The sequence below is a fragment of the Humulus lupulus genome, chromosome 4 (assembly GCF_963169125.1).
Source record: "Humulus lupulus chromosome 4, drHumLupu1.1, whole genome shotgun sequence".
Lineage (NCBI taxonomy): Eukaryota > Viridiplantae > Streptophyta > Magnoliopsida > Rosales > Cannabaceae > Humulus > Humulus lupulus.
In genome coordinates this window covers 200,056,368-200,075,996 of record NC_084796.1, presented here as the reverse complement: position 1 = coordinate 200,075,996, position 19,629 = coordinate 200,056,368, and positions in this window count along the sequence as shown.

Sequence of the window (19,629 nt, the reverse complement as noted above, 5' to 3'; positions counted from 1 at the left end):
ATTGTAACATATAATAGAGAGTTACAATATTTATATATATGAGATATATCCAAATAATGTAACATATTTGGTGTTACAAATTTGTAACTTCGAAATATTACCTTTTATTGTGTAAATTTGTTGTTACACGATATTGAGATGAATTTCTTAAGCCATATGTGAAATGGTTGTTAGAGATATGATTTTAACCCCAATAATGTGTTTTGGGAGTTACAAAATCATTTGGGAGGGTTTGGAACCGTTTGGAAAAACAACACATTTTTAAGTGCTGAAATTGGTTGGTGGCCGCGGCCACAGGCCAAAAACTGACCAATTTTTCAGTTTTTTCAATCTTTGTTGAACGGCTCAAAAAACCCAAATAACTCCCAAATCTCATTTTTAATTCCATATTAATCCAATTAAACATTGGTAACAAGCATGGGGGTTGGCGGAATTTGAAATTCAAAGGGTGTCTCTAAACTCTTTAAATAGGAGCCTGTAGCTCACTTGTAAGATACAACTTTTCTATCCATTAGAGCACTTGGCTAGAAACACCTTGAGGCTTGATAATTCCAAAAAGCTTTTCCAATATCTAAGAGAGATCCCTTAGTGCTTGAGTTAGGGGGAAATAAGTTTTTGGACAAAGGTTTTAAACCTTGTTCAAGTTGGTGATCCCCAACCCTCTTCACTTAGGTTGTGTAAGTGAGAGTTTTCTTGTATTTCTGTTCTCCATTTTATTATATTGTTTTCTTCTTATTCTCTTGTTCCTTTTACTTGTATATTTTGTTTAAGAGTTGTAATCCTTTCTTTTGTTTCAACCACCTTTATTTTACTTGTAATCTTTTGCTTAGAGTTGTATTCTCACAATTCTCTTCTTCTTCTTCATTTTCTTTGTTTATTTGTAATTTTTAGTTATAGAGTTGTAACCCCTTTTTAATAAATCATTATTTATTTGTAATATATTGCATAGAGTTGTAATTTCTTACTATTTCCATTGAGGCAAATACTTATTTTCCTAACAGGGAGTGCCTTATTACTACTAAGGATCATAATTGGTCGAAGAAGCTGAGTTGTTATAAGTGAATCTGGGCAGAGCTTGCATTGGGTTTTGCAGTTGCAATTGGGTAGGGAGGATTTGAGGTTCCAACAAACCAAACAAAGAAAGCATAAGTCTCAAACTCCATTCTAGGAAAGGGTCTAAATGTATAAATGGTAAAGTATATATTAAGAAAAATGGCTATACATATATTATACACCAATTATTACTAAAACAATTAACAGAAAATTGAATCCGATTTGAGCACTCAAATTATTAATAATACTAGAAAACCAACCACCTCTTTAATGACCCAAAATCACTAATATGGCTTAAGGACCTTTATTAGTGTGTCGGGATGGCATAATTGGTTTATGTGGGAATCTATTAAATTAACATGTGATTACATGATAAACATGCTTGTTTGGTTATATGAATGTAAATTTGATTATATGTTATATTTGTGAGAAACACATTATTATGTGGGTGAATCTGCAGCGTGCGACTCGAGGCGATCCTAGGAAGCTAGTTAGCGGGAAGTCACAACAGGGTTTAATATTTGACTTGGGCCAAGTCAAGGGGTATTTCGGGTATTAGGTGTGTTGACGCGGTTCTTCGCCAACAAGTAATTAAGAAAATAAGAGGAAGGGATTAGTGATTTGTAGTGAACCGAAATAGATGGATGATCTTTTTATGGACTGGTGACACGAAATATGTTTTTTTAGGTGGTTCAAATGTTAAAATCCTTCTACTCCACCAGTCAATATTATTTCTATATGCCTGGTATTCCTTTACAGGGTATTTCCTTATACAATAGAATCCAACCCTTTGCAACTCCCAGGGTCTCCATATTTATAGGAGAGGGCACCTGGGGGTTGGTAAGGGGGGTCATCCCGTGACCTTCTTATCTATCATATCACTTCTGTGACATTCATGATTAATTCCTAAAACCTGACACATGAAGTGTGGTCTAATCAATAGGTAAGGGAGATAATGGGCCGCACGACCCAACCCAGTCGTGGGTGCCTGAATACGCACGTTCATACTACGTGTCCGAGAAGTCAGGGATATATCAGACACGTGATGTCTGATATATGCACGTTTACCTTGCGTGGTTGACTTTACAAGAGGTCATAGTTTCCAACTCCAGCTCGTGGCACGAGCTAGATGCCCCCTCGACTTGTGGCCTTCATAGTCCTGACTCAGTCCTTGAGTAGTCTTGGCGAACCTTTTGGATACTCGAGCTAACGAGGTAGGACCTGACGACAGCAGCTCCGGTCATGGGGGATCCATGTGGCTGATATGATTTAGGCTGTATCTCAGCTCGCTAATAGCCCGTTGGAAAATTAGGGTGTACATTTGCCCCCCAAGCCCCTGCTCGTGGTACATGACGTCATGTAGGGCCACAGTAGGGGCTTTTAGGCTTCCCCATGAACTCTTCATATTCCACATTTTATGCAGGCACCGAATACGTGGAACATCGTGGTTGGTGACGGTACGTCTTCCGAGAACCGCATTAAATGGCCTAGCCTATACTCAGCCATCGTTTCGCCTTTCGAGTGGAGAGTCTTGGAGCCCACATCAGGGCAATCCAACGGCCCTCCTCACGTGGCCTTTCACGTATATAAAAGGGGTGGCCACCTTACGCATGGGCCACCCGGTCATTCAAAAAATTTCCGAACCTTCCACTTTCTTCTCTCTTCTTCATCTTCAAAAGAAAATCCCTCTTCTTTCCGACCGCCACTCCCAGCACTCAAGAAATTCAGGTGTAAGGGCTCCCTTGAAGCCCCAACCCAGACGATCCCTTCATCCTCTTCTCAACCAGAATACTTCGTAAGTCCCCTGACTGTGCATGTTTTGAAATTATTTTTCACTGTAGCCTAGGTAAATATTTACTGTAGCTGCGTGCAAGGTTTTGTTGGTTTTTTTGTGGGCATGAAGGGTGAAAGCCTTTTAGGTTAGGGTATTGCTTGTAGTAGAAAACCATTTAGGAACACAGTTTATAGGATGTATTTTCTGGGGAAATTTTCTGGGTAGGATTTTCGGTATGGTTGTTTAAAATATCCAGTACTTTTGGGTGCAAAACCGGGTAGCTTAGGGGACACGCCTCACAGGCGGTTTTGCACCCCTTGCCTACTGAAACTTTCCCTCCAAGGCAAATTTTCATCCTGACCCTCCTGACACACGAATTCCGAGCAATCGGGGATCTATTGGGAGCATAGGCGCGTGTTCATAGAACCGCGTGGTCTCACTCTCCACGAGCTGATATTACCTCAGCTCATGCAAAGGAAACACCTTTTTCTGATTCTCCCTTATGCTTAGGTCGCCTTTTCTGAAAATTTCTTCTTTCGTTCGCTAGGTGACCAGATGGGACCCAAGAAGAACGCTTCTAAGAGGATCGCAGGCAGCTCGTCTTCCCAACAATCCAAGGGAAAAGAAGTGATGACAGACTCCCCCATTCCTGTCTTCGGGCCGACCGTGGAGCGGGAGCTCGAGGTGGCACCCGACGCTTTCTTCGAGGCCGAGAGGATCGTCTCGAAGATCACCGACCAGGGGAAAGTGAATAAGATATTCCTTTCCCACAACATCGAACTGGGGAGGGGTGCCCTCATCGCCCGACCTCCCCTAGAAGGTGAGCGGAGCTGCGCGCCGCTCGACGAGGAATTCGCAGCCTGGAGTGACGAACACTTCAAAGCCAGGGCTTTCCTCCCGCTGGACCAGTACTTCACCGACTTCCTCAACTATGTGAGTTTGGCCCCTTTCTAGCTCCCCCCCCCCCCCCCAACTGCTATCGTTGTTGGCGGGGCTGAGATATCTGTTCTTGAAACAGGAGTGGGAGGTCCCCACTCCGGCAAATATCCTATACTTTTTCTGCCTCAAGGCCAGCCCGGAGCAGCGGGGGTGAGGCGACGGGTTCTACTACTTGACCCGGTTTCCGAATACGGCTGTGGTCATCGAGCTGCCCAGCCACCCCAACGACTTCAAAGACTAGTTCTTCATGTCCAAGGGGTTTCGCAACTGCGACCTGCATTACTTCAACCGTCCTCGTAAGTACTTTTCATCCTTAGCTTGTAAGTCAAGTATCCGTTAGCTTTCCCCCTTATCCGTTTCTGACTTAGATTAATTCTGCAGCCATTTTCGCGAGGACAGAAAAGTACGTGATCCTCGGGAGCCAGTACGAGACACTGGCGGGCTTGCCCCCCAGTGAAAAGGACTATCGCCAGCTCGTGACAGACGAGACGATGCTGGCATGCAAGCTGATCTCTCAAGGCCAGACTCTGAACCTGAGGAGACCCCGGGTGCCTCCCCCAGCTAACGAGATGAGGCCTATCCCTGAGAGGGAGGCCACGGGGGATGAGGACGAGGAGGACGAGGTGCCCCTCGTGAGGAGGAAGCGGGCGCTAGAGGAAGCCCAAAGAATGGACGAGGAGAGGATTCGGTTCGGAGCAGCTGCAGGTCCCTCCGACCAAGGTAACCCATATATGTTTAGGAACTTAGATAGGGCCACTGCAGACCCCCGGCTAGCTAGGTTCAATCCCAAACAGCTCGTCCAACGCCATCGAAGTAACCCAGACTTTGATGTAACCCTGCTCCATTGTGTCGACCGGCTCGTGCTGGATTATGAAAGTAGCCGCCCTAGGGGTACCATAGTTGTAGACAACACCCTAGCCTTTAGGTCGGTCCTATTCGAGGAGTATGGGACCAAACTTCGGTCATGGCCATCACTCCGGGAAGGTATCGCAGCTCCGAGTCTTAGGCAATACATAGAAGAGTCTAGTACTGAGCCAGCCTCGGACCTAGAACCCGCGCCAGCTCGAGAAGTAATTGTCTTAGATTCCCCCGCAGAAGCTCCGGGGCCGATGATCGTGACCATAGATTCCTCTTTTAGCTCGGGGGGTAGGATTCCTTTTAGTATATATATACTTGAGTTTCGCTTTTTCCCCCTTGTTTTTGTTTTTGCATAACTGCTTACTGATATATTGATGTTGTCTTTGTTTTGCCAGAGGAGATGTCTCAGCCCGGGGGAAAAGATCTGCGATCTATGTTCACCGGAGGGAACTCCTTAGCTGGGGCCTCTGGGCCCAAAATGAAGAAGCTCCGGGTGGTAAAGAAAGCCGCTGGGACCCCAACCAAGTCCCCTGCAAAGGGGAAAGAGCATACCCCAGCTGCCCAGGCCAAGGAAACTGCACCTCTTGCTGTAGTGGGGAACATGCCCCCACCCCCTCCGCGAGCTCCAGCCTTTGTCCGGGACACAGGGGCGGAGCTCGGGGCCTCAGCAACTGCGGCCCCCGAGGTGCGTATCCCGATGGACCCCCAGGCCCTGGAGAAGATTCCAGATGTCTTTCAAGGGACGGTGTATGAGACGGCGAGCTACGCCGTCGACCACTTCTACCGCTTCACTGAGAGAGAGATGCGGGCCATCGAAACAAGGAGCCTGGATGGTGTGATGGAATCTTCATTGGGCATGACCCTAACGGTAAGCTGACTTTACCCTTTTATGATTTTTGATTATCATGCCTTGCCCTATTTTTCCTCTCTTTTTTTTTTCTAAGGCAGTTGCCTCTCTGTTTTTGCAGAGCGTCTTGGCCCTTCACCAGAGCATAGCCAGGTCCAGGGCCCAGCTCGAGGATATGAGGGGCGAGCATTAGGCGGTTTTGGTCGCCCATCAAACTTCCTTGCAGACGGCCCAACAGAAGGAAAAAGAAGCCAAGGATGCTTTGGCGGCCATACAGGTCGAGCTGGAAGAAGCCCGTCCCAAGCTTCAAGAGGCCGAGGCTACCAAAGCCGCCCTTGCTGTCGCGCTGGTCGAGCTAGACTCTGCGAAGATTGGGGCCGAGGAAGCTAAGGCCACCTTGGAAACGGAGAAGGCAGCCTCCAGCACCGCCATGGAGGACATGCTCTACCACTACTGGGCCTATAACCGAGACGGCGACTTCTCCTTCTTAGGAGCGGACGGGGAGGTCTTCCTGGAAGGGTTCAAAGCTCGCCTCCAGCAGGAAGCACCTTCTGAGACCGGGGAGGCATCCGCCGTGGCCGAGCAGGAAGGCGAGACAGCGATCTCCTCGGGGCAGCCAGGTGGAGCCTAGGGCCTTTCTTTTTCGTACCCATTCCTTTAATATTATCGTTTTTTTTTTTGTAACTTTGCATGAGGTTTTTCCACCTCGAGACAATTGGTTTTATCAATTTTTACTTTTAATTGGTTTATTTCCTTTTGCCTCTATGCATTTATGTTACTGCTTTGAAAAACTTAGTTCGTGTTAATTTTTGACCAATATCTTGTGCTTTTTGAGAAAAACACCGATCAATCAATTTAAATTAACCTCTGAGTTTTATGACCTGGTTATGCCCAGGAACTTAGTTTGAAAACGTAGTTCGCGTTAATTTTTATCAATATCTCGTGCTCTTTAATAAAAACAATGATCAATCGATTTAAATTAACTTCTAAGTTTTATGACCTGGTTGTATCCAGGAACTTAGTTTGAAAACTTAGTTCGCGTTAATTTTGATCAATATCTCGTGCTTTTTAAGAAAAACAACGATCAATCGATTTAAATTAACTTCTAAGTTTTATGACCTGGTTGTATCCAGGAACTTAGTTTGAAAACTTAGTTCGCGTTAATTTTGATCAGTATCTCGTGCTTTTTAAGAAAAACAACGATCAATCGATTTAAATTAACTTCTAAGTTTTATGACCTGGTTGTATCCAGGAACTTAGTATGAAAACTTAGTTCGCGTTAATTTTGATCAATATCTCGTGCTTTTTAAGAAAAACAACGATCAATCGATTTAAATTAACTTCTAAGTCCTTTAGGCGACCTGGTTATATCCAGGCACCATATGCCCCCCAAGTAACTGGGAAAGGATCTTTCGTGGTTACTTTAGATTACACTTGTAAACATGTACAATCAGGAATGAAAAGTTAATTTTCATTGGTTAATACATAAATAAAAAAAAATGGCCTTTAGGCCTTACAAAGGTGTCATTGATAATATCTCTTCAAATGGATGCGTTCTAAGCTTGTGGGACTGGCCCTCCGTTGAGCCGAGCTAATTTGTAAGTTCCTTCTTTAATGACCTCGATGATTTGATATGGCCCTTCCCAGTTCGGTCCCAATACTCCATCTTTGGGGTCCTTACCAGCCAAGACGACTCTCCTGAGGACCAGGTCGCCAACACCAAAGGTGCGTTTTTTGACTTTTGAGTTGAAATAATGAGTGATTTTTTGCTGGTAATGCGCGAGCTGAAGTTGCGAATCTTCTCATCTTTCATCAACCAAGTCAAGGGAAGCGCAAAGTAGCTCGTGGTTGCGGTCCTGGTCATATGCCTGGACTCTATGCGAAGGTACCTTAATCTCCACAGGGAGGACTGCCTCACTCCCAAAAGTCAGGGAGAAAGGGGTATGACCCGTAGGAGTCCGGTGCGAGGTCCGGTATGCCCACAAAACTTGGGGGAGCTGTTCTGGCCAGACCCCCTTGGCTTCATCTAGTCTCTTCTTAAGGCTCGCCTTTAGGGTCTTATTGACGGCCTCGACCTGGCCATTTTCTTGAGGATAGGCCACGAACGAGAAGCTTTTCACAATCCTATACCTTTCACAAAATTTGGTGAATAGGTCGCTGTCGAACTGCGTCCCATTGTCGGATAAAATTTTCTTGGGCAGCCCGAATCGGCAGATAATGCTCTTAACCATGAACCACTGCCTGGCTGGTCCAGTCAGTGTGGAGGGAAATATCAGACACCTCAGCTCAGGGCCAATGTTGTGGGCCATCATCAGGGTGTTGAATATCCCCAGATGATCCGACGGGTCTCCATCTCCGTTGAATTTGGACAAGTGCGGCATACGGAAACTGGGTGGGTAAGTCGTTGCTGCTATGCTGGGGGCGAAGAGTTCAAGCTCATCCCCCGAATCATACTCGTCTTTCTCTTTCTCCAACAGGAGCTTCCTCATTAGCTCCTCCATCTGAGCCAGGCGCTTAAGGGTTTTGTCCTGATTTCCTTGGTTATTCCGGGGCTGCTCGACAACTCCGGATCCATTGTATAAGTTTGGTGGGTTATTGCCCCTCCTATCTTGAGATAGGTTATTTGGGGCGTTCCCACCGTTACTCACCTCGGACAGGTCTCCCCCTGAGCGAGCATGGCTACCACCTCCTACTGGTTCCCCCTATGAGAGTTAAGGCGATCTCGCAGGTCGCCCCCCTGGGTGGTTTGAGGACTTTGTGCTGAGCTTAAACGTTGACGCAGGTATTCGCCAGAAAGGTTACTCCGGCGACTGCCGGTCCAGTAGCTCCCGTTAGAGAAGCTCGGAGTCCACCTCTGGGGGTGAGGATCCGGGCTCCCTCTAGGCACCCTGCTACGTCGGGAAGGTCCTGAGGATGGCAGGTTTCTCCTACTGCTTCTATAAGCTGGAATATCTCGGATGGGCTGAGGAGGAGATGGATATCTTATGGGCGACGGAGGATGCCTGATCGGAGATGCAATCCTAGTTCCATCAGGGTGGATCAAGTTAGGTGGGGGCCTTTCAGCCCTGCCAACCTGCGCGCCTGGCGATCTGGACGAGGCGTAGGACGGCTGGTGGGGACGGGCTGGTGCTGTGAACCCTCCCCGAATCTCCTTCTGGAATTCCCTCGAGCCCTCCTTGGTGCGCTCGAGGCTGGCTATGAACTGGGAGTTGAAGTTCGGACCGAGCGGCTATACTGTTGTTCGGCTCTAGGCATTCCTTCGAAGTTTGCCTCTTGACGGTGCGATGAGGGAACAAAGTTGGATGCCGGTGGTCTGTCCGAGCGGCTAGGCCTGGACCGATTACCCCGGCGGGACTTATGAGTCTCGCCTTGCCTCTTTCCGACGTTAGCGTCGGTTGTAAGAGGGGGTAGTCGGGCCAACACCTCCTTAATATGCTGACTAGCTTTCGCTAGTTGGCTCCTCAGCTGAGTGTTTTCCATTTCTACCGCAGTGTAAAAATCTGGGTTTGGATTAAGTGGCCGGGGCGCCGAACTTCCAGTGTCATCTTGGCCCACCGGCTGTTTGCCCGGCCGCTGCTGGACCTTAGGAATTTGTTCACCGGAGATGGCAGCATGATGAGCCTCCTGCCCATCCGCCTCGTTACCATGTCTTGATCGAGTGGTCACCATAGTTGGATGTTTGCGATAGAACCAATCTAACTAGCTCTCAATGAAAGCACCAAACTGTTGACGGGGTTCTTCGCCAACAAGTAATTAAGAAAATAAGAGGAAGGGATTAGTGATTTGTAGTGAACCGAAATAGATGGATAATCTTTTTATGGACTAGTGACACGAAATATGTTTTTTTAGGTGGTTCAAAGGTTAAAATCCTTCTACTCCACCAGTCAATATTATTGCTATATGCCTGGTATTCCTTTACAGGGTATTTCCTTATACAATAGAATCCAACCCTTTGCAACTCCCAGGGTCTCCATATTTATAGGAGAGGGCACTTGGGGGTTGGTAAGGGGGGTCATCCCGTGACCTTCTTATCTATCATATCACTTCTGTGACATTCATGATTAATTCCTAAAACCTGACACATGAAGTGTGGTCTAATCAATAGGTAATGGAGATAATGGGTCTCACGGCCCAACCCAGTCGTGGGTGCCTGAATACGCACGTTCATGCTGCGTGTCCGAGAAGTCAGGGATATATCAGACACGTGATGTCTGATATATGCACGTTTACCTTGCATGGTTGACTTTACAAGAGGTCATAGCTTCCAACTCCAGCTCGTGGCACGAGCTGGATGCCCCCTCAACCTGTGGCCTTCACAGTCCTGACTCGGTCCTTGAGTACTCTTGGCGAACCTCTTGGATACCCAAGCTAACGAGGTAGGACCTGACGACAGCAGCTCCGGTCATGGGGGATCCACGTGGCTGATATGATTTAGGCTGTATCTTAGCTCGCTAATAGCCCGTTGGAAAATTAGGGCGTACAAGGTGATTATTTGGGGTTGTCGGGTTATGGAAATAAATATATGGAGATATATTTAAGGTTAGGAAGCCTAGGCGGGAATATTGGGGAATTTTACCATTTTTCCCTCAGGGACGTTTTCGGTACCTCGAGCCTCAGGTTTGACTTAATTAACTAAGGTTAGATTAAGTAAACAGAAAACAGTAGACCAAAAGGAACAAACTGACCCATTTTGCTCCTCTCTTCCTTCTCTTCTCTCTCTTAAGAAAACTATTGAAACCTAAGGGAATTCAACTGGGAATTCAGTTGTTTGGGCTGGAATCTTGAAGGTTTAGTCTAGTGTTCAGCTAAGGAAACTCAACCAGGATTATGGTAAGGGCTAAATTACACTCTTGATCATTAGAATTTTGAGTTTTGGCTGAGTGTTAAAAGTGTTTATGGTTTTGATGTTTAAGGACTTTATTGAAGCTGAGAAGCTTGGGTTTTAGCTCAGAAATTTGTTAAGGAAGTGGTTCATCAAAGAAGGTAAGCTTCAATTCGTAATTTAGAGTTTAAAATCTGAGTTTTCATGAATGGTTTTAGTGTTCTTGAGCTACTAGGTTTCAGAAATCAAAAGGAGAATTTAATGAGTTTTAAGTTAGGTTTTTTGTTGGATTATGTTGCTAGAATCATGTTAAAAGTCTTGTGATCAATGAGTTTTTGAATTAGGGTGCTTTGGGATTGTTTTGAGTAAGGTTAGGATGTTAGGAATGGTGGATTTTCTGGGCACGAAGGGCTAGGCCGCGGCTCTGTTCTAGAGTGTCGCGGCCCTGCGAAGCAAGGAAGATCCAAGGAGGCTATGCAGTGGGGAAGCGCTGCAATGCCACAGGGCAGGGCCACAGCGCATGTCTATCTTCAGGAGGCTTAGCCTCTGTTTCAGGGGCGGGTCGCGGCTGGGTTTCAGGGGCCACAACCCTTAAGGGTATTTTTGATCTTTTGGAGGTTTTAAGCGCGGGAAGCTAACCTAGGGTGCTCGGGATCGATTCCACCATCGTGTTTGGTGGAATTCGATGTCCCGGAAGCTAGAACTTCATCTGGAAATATTAATGCGATTATTAACAGTACTCCCTATCTTGGTTGTTACTAGGTATTAAGATAGGGCTCGGGAAGCGAATCATGTTCAAGAGGCATCGCTCGTAATCAGTAAACTTGGAAATTAAAGGTAAGAAAACTGCACCCGGTTGTTGATTTATAATGGGACTAAGGGTTCCCTAATTTTGTATGCTTTGTAAGGGATGGTATTATGCCATGTGAACAGTAAACCAACGGCCTAAGAGTGCCAAAGTTTACACTAGCGCATAGGGCGCGGCTCGGCCACTGGTAGTTGAGGACAGCTGATTATGCATTGAGCTCGGTTTAAGCGGACCGGAGTCAGTGGGGTAAACAGAGGGTGCGGCCTAAGGTGTCGACCCTGATTATTATGTGATTTGCTTGTTATTATTGATTGGTGGATTGTTATGATGTATAGCTGGGTGATGACTAGCTGATTCTTTGGTTGAATCTTCATGCTTTGTGATTATTGTGGTATGTTAAGTGTATGAACATGCTTAAAGGGGTTATCCAAATGTTATTATTGCTTGTTATATAATATGATATGTTTTCTTGCTGGGCCTTGGCTCACGGGTGCTTCGTGGTGCAGGTAAAGGCAAGGGCAAGCTTGATCAGCCCTGATTTGGAGAGCTTTGAGAGCAGAATGTACATGATCAGCTGTTCAGCCGCCACGGTTGAGGGGAGACAAGGACAGGAAAACCATAAACTTCTGTTTTTCCTTTAGAAAGGCTGGTGGTTGTCTGTACACTGGAAATTTTGTAAACAGACTTTGAAACGCTATTTCTTTTGGGATCCCATGTGTAAATGTTTAATTATATGGAAAGTATCTTTTGAGACTAAAACATTTTAACCTTAGCACATTAATGACTTTAGAATTCACGTGTTTAACTGATTGGCTTGGTTAGCAAGTCCTGCACCTTTACAAATACACAGTGTAGCGGTCTTGGCTATCCAGGGCGTTACAACCTCCTTCTAAGAAAAAGTCATTTGTATTATTTTGGGTCCAATGGCCCTAAGAACAAAAAGGCAGGGGCTGTGAAGAATGGTCCAAAAACAGACTCATTCATCCTTCCCAAGAATCCATGCTCCTCAAACCTTGTTTTCAATTTAGTTAATCTCCTGGAACCCCTATAGGTCATACGACCAACATTATGATCCTCTATGGGGATCTCAAGCGGTGGGATACGTTTGGATGACACCTGCCAAATATATATATAAAAAAAGAGAGAGAGAATTAGTTAAATTTACAAAAAAAATACTTAGTCTGTTGTTGTCGTCGAAATACCATCGATTTAACATCAAAGCAAAAAGCAAAAATCAACATATACAAGTATGCATCGAAACAACATCGAAATACTATTAATATACCATCGAAACTGATTTTACAAATAAACAAACAAACTATCGATATGCCATCGAAATAGCATCGAAATACATTTAACAAATAACAACTGACTATACCACCCTCAAATTAGCATTGAAATAACATCAAAATTACATCAATTATACACAAAATAAAATCAACAAACAATGTATCGATATGCCATCTAAATAACATCAATTATGCATCGAATATATTTCAAGTTGTTATCCAAAAAAATTAGCATTGATGACGTGGCAAGTGATCCCTGGACACGTGGCTGATACCTGGAAGAGCTCTGCTAGTGTATCGACCAGAAGGCACATTATAAGCAGGAGGCGGCCCAGTTTTACCTACGACCAGTCTGGTCGATGGTTCCACATACAACACAATGTTACAATAAAAGATCTTTGTAAATCCTGAAATTAACTCACACAATCTCCTGAGTATCCGATTATTCAGGAGAGAATATCTGTAACAATCTTGTGTAATCCCCCTTGAGCCTATAAATAGAGAAAAATAGCTCAAGGAAGGGACTTTTGGCTTTCGAATTATTTGATACTAGAGTAATTCTACTTGAGATATTGTATTGCTCTTCAGAGGTTGGTGAAACTCATTGAACCCTTGTTCTTTGATCACTTCTTTGATTCACACATCAATAACAATCTAAGTGGACGTAGGTCATTACCAGATCTTGGGGTCGAACCACTATAAAATACCGTGTTCTTATTACTTTTTGTCATTCGGTTATTTTCAACGCATTCATTCACATCAAGCATATTCTGACTCCGTCTCAGTTGACCAAAATCAAGGTCAACATTCTGGTGCTTTCATTGAGAGCTTGATTTATCATTGTTGAGAAAATCAATGGCGAAAACTGCAAGGAAAACTGGACAGGCGGCCACCGCTGCACCGTCAAACCCGCCACCTCCTCCTCCTCCCGCAAGCGTGGCTGAGGATGAGCCACATTTAGATTTTGAGGAGGAAGAAATGGATGATGTGATGCTGAAGAGTACTCTGGGAGCGCTGCAAGAAGAGCTGGCTAATCTGAGAGCCAGTCAAGAGACAACTGTCGAGGTTATGGCATAGCAGCAGCAGGAGATTGAACGGCAGCGCGCGGAGTTAAGCGAAAGGCAGGCGGAGATGGACCGCCGCCAGAGCGAAGCCATGGCAGCCCTCGAGGCAGCCTTGCAACTAGCTAGGAATCTGGTCGCACCTATTTCGCAGCCTGTCCAACCTGTCAATGGGCCACCCCAGAGGGGTCCTAATCCTAGCCCACCAATCCAGCCCTCGAGTCCACAAAGGCCCGAGCAGCCTCAGGTGCCCCATGATGATGTCCCGATGGACCCTAAGGCACAGCCTCCATCCCAGACTTGTCGCGGAAATCCCCCGCAACAGAGGCAGAATAGGGTCGAGCATCAGCTTCATAGTCCTAGACGTCGTAGGGGCGATGAGCCAAACCTACCAAACAGAGGTCAGTATCCTCCTAGTAACAAGAGGAACTCAGAGTTAGGCTCTGCGGTCCGGGGTCCCCCACAGCATGATAATGCCCGAGGACATAACGACCAGCGCAGGCCGTCCTCTAACGCTCAGGACGCTTCAGCCAGGGATGAAAATCGAGGGAACAGTTAATCCCACCATAGCCAATCGAGGTTCAGAGATGGCCATGGATATAATGAGGCCGACTCACGCAAGGGAAACGCTGGCCGAAGGAATGAAGAAAGAGGTAGAGGCGGGAGCCAGGTACCTCAAGATGACCAACCCAATAGACGGGATGCTAGGGGGCAGCCCAGGAAAAATAATGTCTTCAACCGGCTCGGGGGTAGCAAGCAGCGGAGAAAAGACGAGGATTTGCGAGACATACTCAATGATCGTTGCGAGCGACATGGTGAGAACATCCCCCCAGCAACAGAGGCCACGGCGATTCCTGCCGCTGTACAGGCCCAGATAGATGCCCTCAACCAGGCAGTGCAACAGCTAGTCGGGGGAAGGACATCTTATATCGACCACGATAGGAGGAAAGGCACTCCTTTCGTACAGAGGATAGCTAATGCAGAAACTCCAAGCAAATTCAAAATTCCTACACTTCCAAACTTTGACAGGTACGGAGACCCAGTGTCTCATGTCAATAAGTTTGAAATACAAATGGACATTCAGAAAGTGTCTGAAGACGCTCGGTGCAGGATCTTCCCTGCAACACTTTCTGAGGCCGCGCAGGAGTGTTTTTTTAAGTTCCCTCCTGCAAGCATAGTTTCCTGGGAAATGTTCGTAAGGGAGTTTTACGGACAGTTCTATGAAGGTCGTGTGCATCCGACCGAAGCAAACCAGCTGGTTGAAATTCGCCAGCAGGATGGAGAATCAGTGAAGGACTACATCCAGCGCTTTATGCGAGCAGCAGCTGGAGCAAAAACAGTGGGGGACGAAGGCAAAATGATGGCCATAACCGGAGGAGTTAAGCGTTGCTCCCCCCTCTGAAAGAGCCTCTACAAGGAAGGAGTTAGAACTACCCAGGAATTCCTAGACCGGGCTGATCGTTACATCAAGCTCGAAGAAGCCATTGCCGATGATGGAAAGCCCTCAGACAAGGGTAAGAAGGCTGCCGAGCTCACCAAAGCCGCCAATGGGTCTAAACCTAATGGCAACGGCAAGGGCAACGAGAATGACAACGGCAATGGCAAGAATGGTGGAAAACGGCCGCACAATGAGCCTTCCACCTCCAACAATAAACGAGCCAAGGGTAACCGTTATGAACCTCGGTTCACTAACTACACTGCCCTCGTTGAGTCTCGGGGAGAGGTTTATCAGGCCACAAGTTCTAGTGCGCCTTATAAAAATCCTGGCCCCATTCGAAAGGATATTTCGAAGAGAGACACTACAAAGTTCTGTCGTTATCATAACGACTACGGACATGACACCAATGAATGCAACCAGCTGAAAGACGAAATCAAGATCCTTATTAGACAAGGACACTTGAGAAGATACGTGCGGGCCTCGGGAAATTCCCAACGAGAAGCTTCGAGTAGCAACGAGCAGGCGCCCACGCGCCAACGCTCGCCGCCCTTACAGCCTGCCCCCGTGACTGGCACATTATTGACCATTTGTGGAGGCCCGCACCTCGCGGGAAATAGCGGAAAGGCCAGGAACGATATGCTCGGACCCTGTGCCATGACCAAGACATCGAGATGATGACTGTTGAGGACCGTGCACCAAAAAAGGCTCGGTCAGACGAAGGCAAAATAACCTTCTCTGATGGCGATGCCCAACACGTCCGGTTCCCACATTCCGATCCGCTGGTCGTGGATATCCAAATGGCCAACATGATGGTGAAAAGAGTACTGGTCGATACAGGAAGCTCGGTGAATATCCTGTATAAGTCTTCGCTGGAACGCATGAAGTTGTCCGTTAAGGACCTGGAGCCCTGCAACCAAACGATATACGGCTTCTCTGGAGAGGGACTCGCCCCTGCCAGATTGATCAGACTACCAGTGACGACAGGTACAGCGCCTGCTACCAGGACATTACTCACTACTTTCGTAGTAGTCGATTGTCCTTCAGCGTACAATGCCGTCATTGGAAGGCCTATACTAGTTGATCTACGGGCCGTCATCTCTATATGGCACTTAGCCATGAAGTTCCCAACGGGCGCAGGGGTAGGACGCGTGTTGGGGAAGCAGAGGGAAGCCAGGGAGTGCTACAACGCCTCAATCACAAAGGCCAAAAGGGGAACGCCAAAGAGCCCTACCTCAGATAGGTTGCAGATGGCAGTTGATACACAAGCCCAATCCGGTGATGAAGTCACCAAATAGGGTGTTGCCCAAAGTGAGGATAAAGACTTAGATCCTCGCTTTGGGGATTTTGAAGAAAATGTTGGACCCATCGAGGACCTGGAAGAGGTCCAACTCGACGAAAAAGACCCGACCAAAGTTGTGAAAGTCGGGAAAAACCTAGAGCCCACCACGAAGCACGCACTGGTGGAATTTTTGCAGAAGAACCAGGAGGTTTTTGCCTGGTCGCACAAATACATGGCTGGGATAGATCCTGCAGTTATCAGCCATGTCCTAAATATAGACAAGACTTTTCCACCCGTGCAACAAAAGAGAAGGCTGCTCGATAAGGATAGATCGAGAGCCTTAAAGGAAGAAGTTGAAAGATTAAGGAGAATGGGTTCATCAGGGTGGCATTTTATCCATCGTGGGTCTCCAATCCAGTGCTGGTTCCTAAGCCTAACGGCAAATGGTGAACCTGCATGGATTTTACAGACCTCAATAAAGCCTGCCCGAAGGATTGCTTCCCACTCCCAAGAATCGACCAGCTGGTCGATGCTACTGCAGGACATGAGATCCTCTCGTTCATGGATGCATATTTGGGCTACAATCAGATTATCATGCATCCCCCTGACGAGGATCACTCCAGCTTTCGGACCGATACGGGCTTATACTGTTACAGAGTGATGCCCTTCGGACTGAAAAACGCAGGTGCGACTTACCAACGGCTAGTCAACCACATGTTTAAGGAGCTTATCGGAGTAAACATGGAAGTATACGTGGACGACATGCTGGTAAAGTCTAAGAAAGCAGAAGGATATGTGAAGGATTTACAAGAGTGCTTCGATGTATTGAACAAATACCAGATGAAGTTAAATCCCCTCAAGTGTTCCTTCGGAGTTGGATCGGGGAAGTTTTTGGGGTTCATTGTAAATTCAAGAGGAATCTAGGCCAACCCCGACAAGATAAAGGCCCTGATCGACATGAAATCGCCAGAAAGGATCAAAGATGTACAAAGTTTAACTGGGAGAATCGCAGCCCTAAGTAGATTTATTTCGAAGTCAACAGACAAGTGCGTCCCTTTCTTCAATCTACTTAGGGGAAATAAGAAGTTTGAATGGACAGGAGACTGCGAGCAAGCTTTTCAGGCCTTGAAAACTCATATGGCACAGCCTCCTATCTTATAAAAGCCAATCGAAGGAGAAACTTTGTTTATTTACCTGACGATTACAGAAGTTGTTGCGAGCGCGGTGCTAGTACGAGAAGAAGAAGGCGTACAGAAAGCGGTCTACTATGTAAGAAAAAGGCTGATCGGAGCAGAACTGAGATATCCACCAATCAAGAGGTTAGCATATTGCTTAATCCTGGCCTCTAGGAAGCTACGCCCTTACTTCCAAGCCCATCCTATCACGGTTTTAACTGACCAGCCTCTGCGGCAAGTCCTCCAAAAACCAGAGGCGGCTGGGCGATTATTAAAATGGGCAGTCGAACTAGAGCAGTTCGATATAACTTATTCACCGCGAGCGGCAGTAAAGGGACAAGTATTGGCTGATCTTATTGCAGAGTTCACAGAACTCCCAGAGAGCGAGCAGTGCGAATCGTCGAGTGCACCTGAGCCTCAAGAAAAAACTCCTTCGTGGAAGTTATTCATGGATGGGTCATCCAACGAATCCCACGCAGGAGCGGGAGTGATATTGATAACGCCGGAAGGGCATCGATTTCACTGCGCCATCAGGTTCGACTTCACCGCGTCAAATAATGAAGCCGAATACGAAGCGCTCCTCGCTGGATTGAGAATGGCAATAGATATGAGCATAAAGACGCTTGATATTTACAGTGACTCACAGCTGGTCGTGAATCAAGTTCTAGGAGAATATCAAGCGTGAGGTTTAAAAATGGTGGCCTACTTGAATAAAACTCTTAAAGATACCCTGAAGAAGAGGCTTGAAGATGCTAAAGGAGCACGGCCGGAGCAGCTGCCTGAAGTCCTCTGGTCGTATAGAACATCTCACCGAACAGCGACAGGACATACCCCATTTTCCCTAGCTTACAGATATGAGGCTATGTTACCTGTCGAGTTAGATCCCCCCTCACATCGACATATAACATACGACCAGGACCAGAACAGCCAACTAATGATGGAGTCCCTAGACTCAATTGACGAGATACGGGAGAAGGCCCAGCTCCGAGTTGCTGCGTACCAGCAAAAAGTCACCCGGTACTTTAACTCCAAAGTTAAAGAAAGAAAATTCAATGTCGATGACTTGGTGCTACAACAAGTTTTCTTAAATACCCGCGACTCCACTTCTGGAGTACTCGGACCTAATTGGGAAGGACCTTACCAGATTGAAGAAGTCCTTTATCCGGGCACCTATAAACTTGCACGCCTGAACGGAGATCTCGTTCCACAATATTGGAATGGGGAACACCTGCGCAAGTATTATCAGTGAACAGTCCTTCTTAAAGGACTGGCTTGTATTAAGTTTTACTTTTTACAAGTTTTGCAAAGAGAATAAGCCACGTTGTATGGCTAATCGCTCGTATATGTAAGATTCTATTTTAGAATCACTCGTAAAGACATGTTTAGTCCATTTTTAATACGAGATTATAGGGACTGTGCGCAGCCAGTCATTCTTGCCAACCTTTGTGAATTTATATTTACAAGTATTTGTTCATTATGTGTGTTGTTTTGCTGTATTACAAGTATTACTTTTCCACCCGAGCCGAAATATTCGAGCAGGTCATGGTCAAGGCAAGTGACCCAGGACCTAAAGCTCGTCGATCACTTGGGGGGCATATAAGGCACATCGATAGCAAAGCGTACCATGAAGTATGTAAGCACATGAAAAAAATGAGTGAAAGCATGCTAAGGTACTTAGAGTATTTTTCAAAATTTATATTTTGTTAAATCAAGCCAAAGTACTATGCTAAGTTCAGTCATGCGAACAGATGTTATAGTAGATGAAAATATTATAACATTATAAAGCAATCTTTTACACCGCAAGCATCACTGCTTGGATGTAACTGTTCAAATAAAAGGAAAAGTTTGCTGCCCATGCAGCAAATTCAAAAAAGGTATTGTCTTTACATCACGACCCATGGGTCGTGTAATCAAAAGAAAGGAAAAAATAATAATAAAAGCTCAAGAGGCATTAGGAGGAGGAGGGTCTTTATCAGCGTTCTGGTTGGTCGCATCCTCGGCGACTCCTTCTTCCTCTGCCCCAGCAATGCTTGGAGAAGCAAGGATCCTTGCTCTTGCCTCATCTTCAGCCAGTTGAGCAGTGCAGTGAGCCAGCTCAGCAGTCCTAACATCTTCTGAAAGATAGTCGAAGTTGGCGCCCTGATTGTTTTTCCAGAAGTTGTAAAAACACCGGAGCGTCGCGTTCTTATACCTTTCCAGATTCTTGGAGTTGTCAAGCTTCAGCTGCTCCACTTGGCTCTCAAGGGTGGCGATGGCCTCATTCTTGGACTTGAGCTCCTCGCCCAG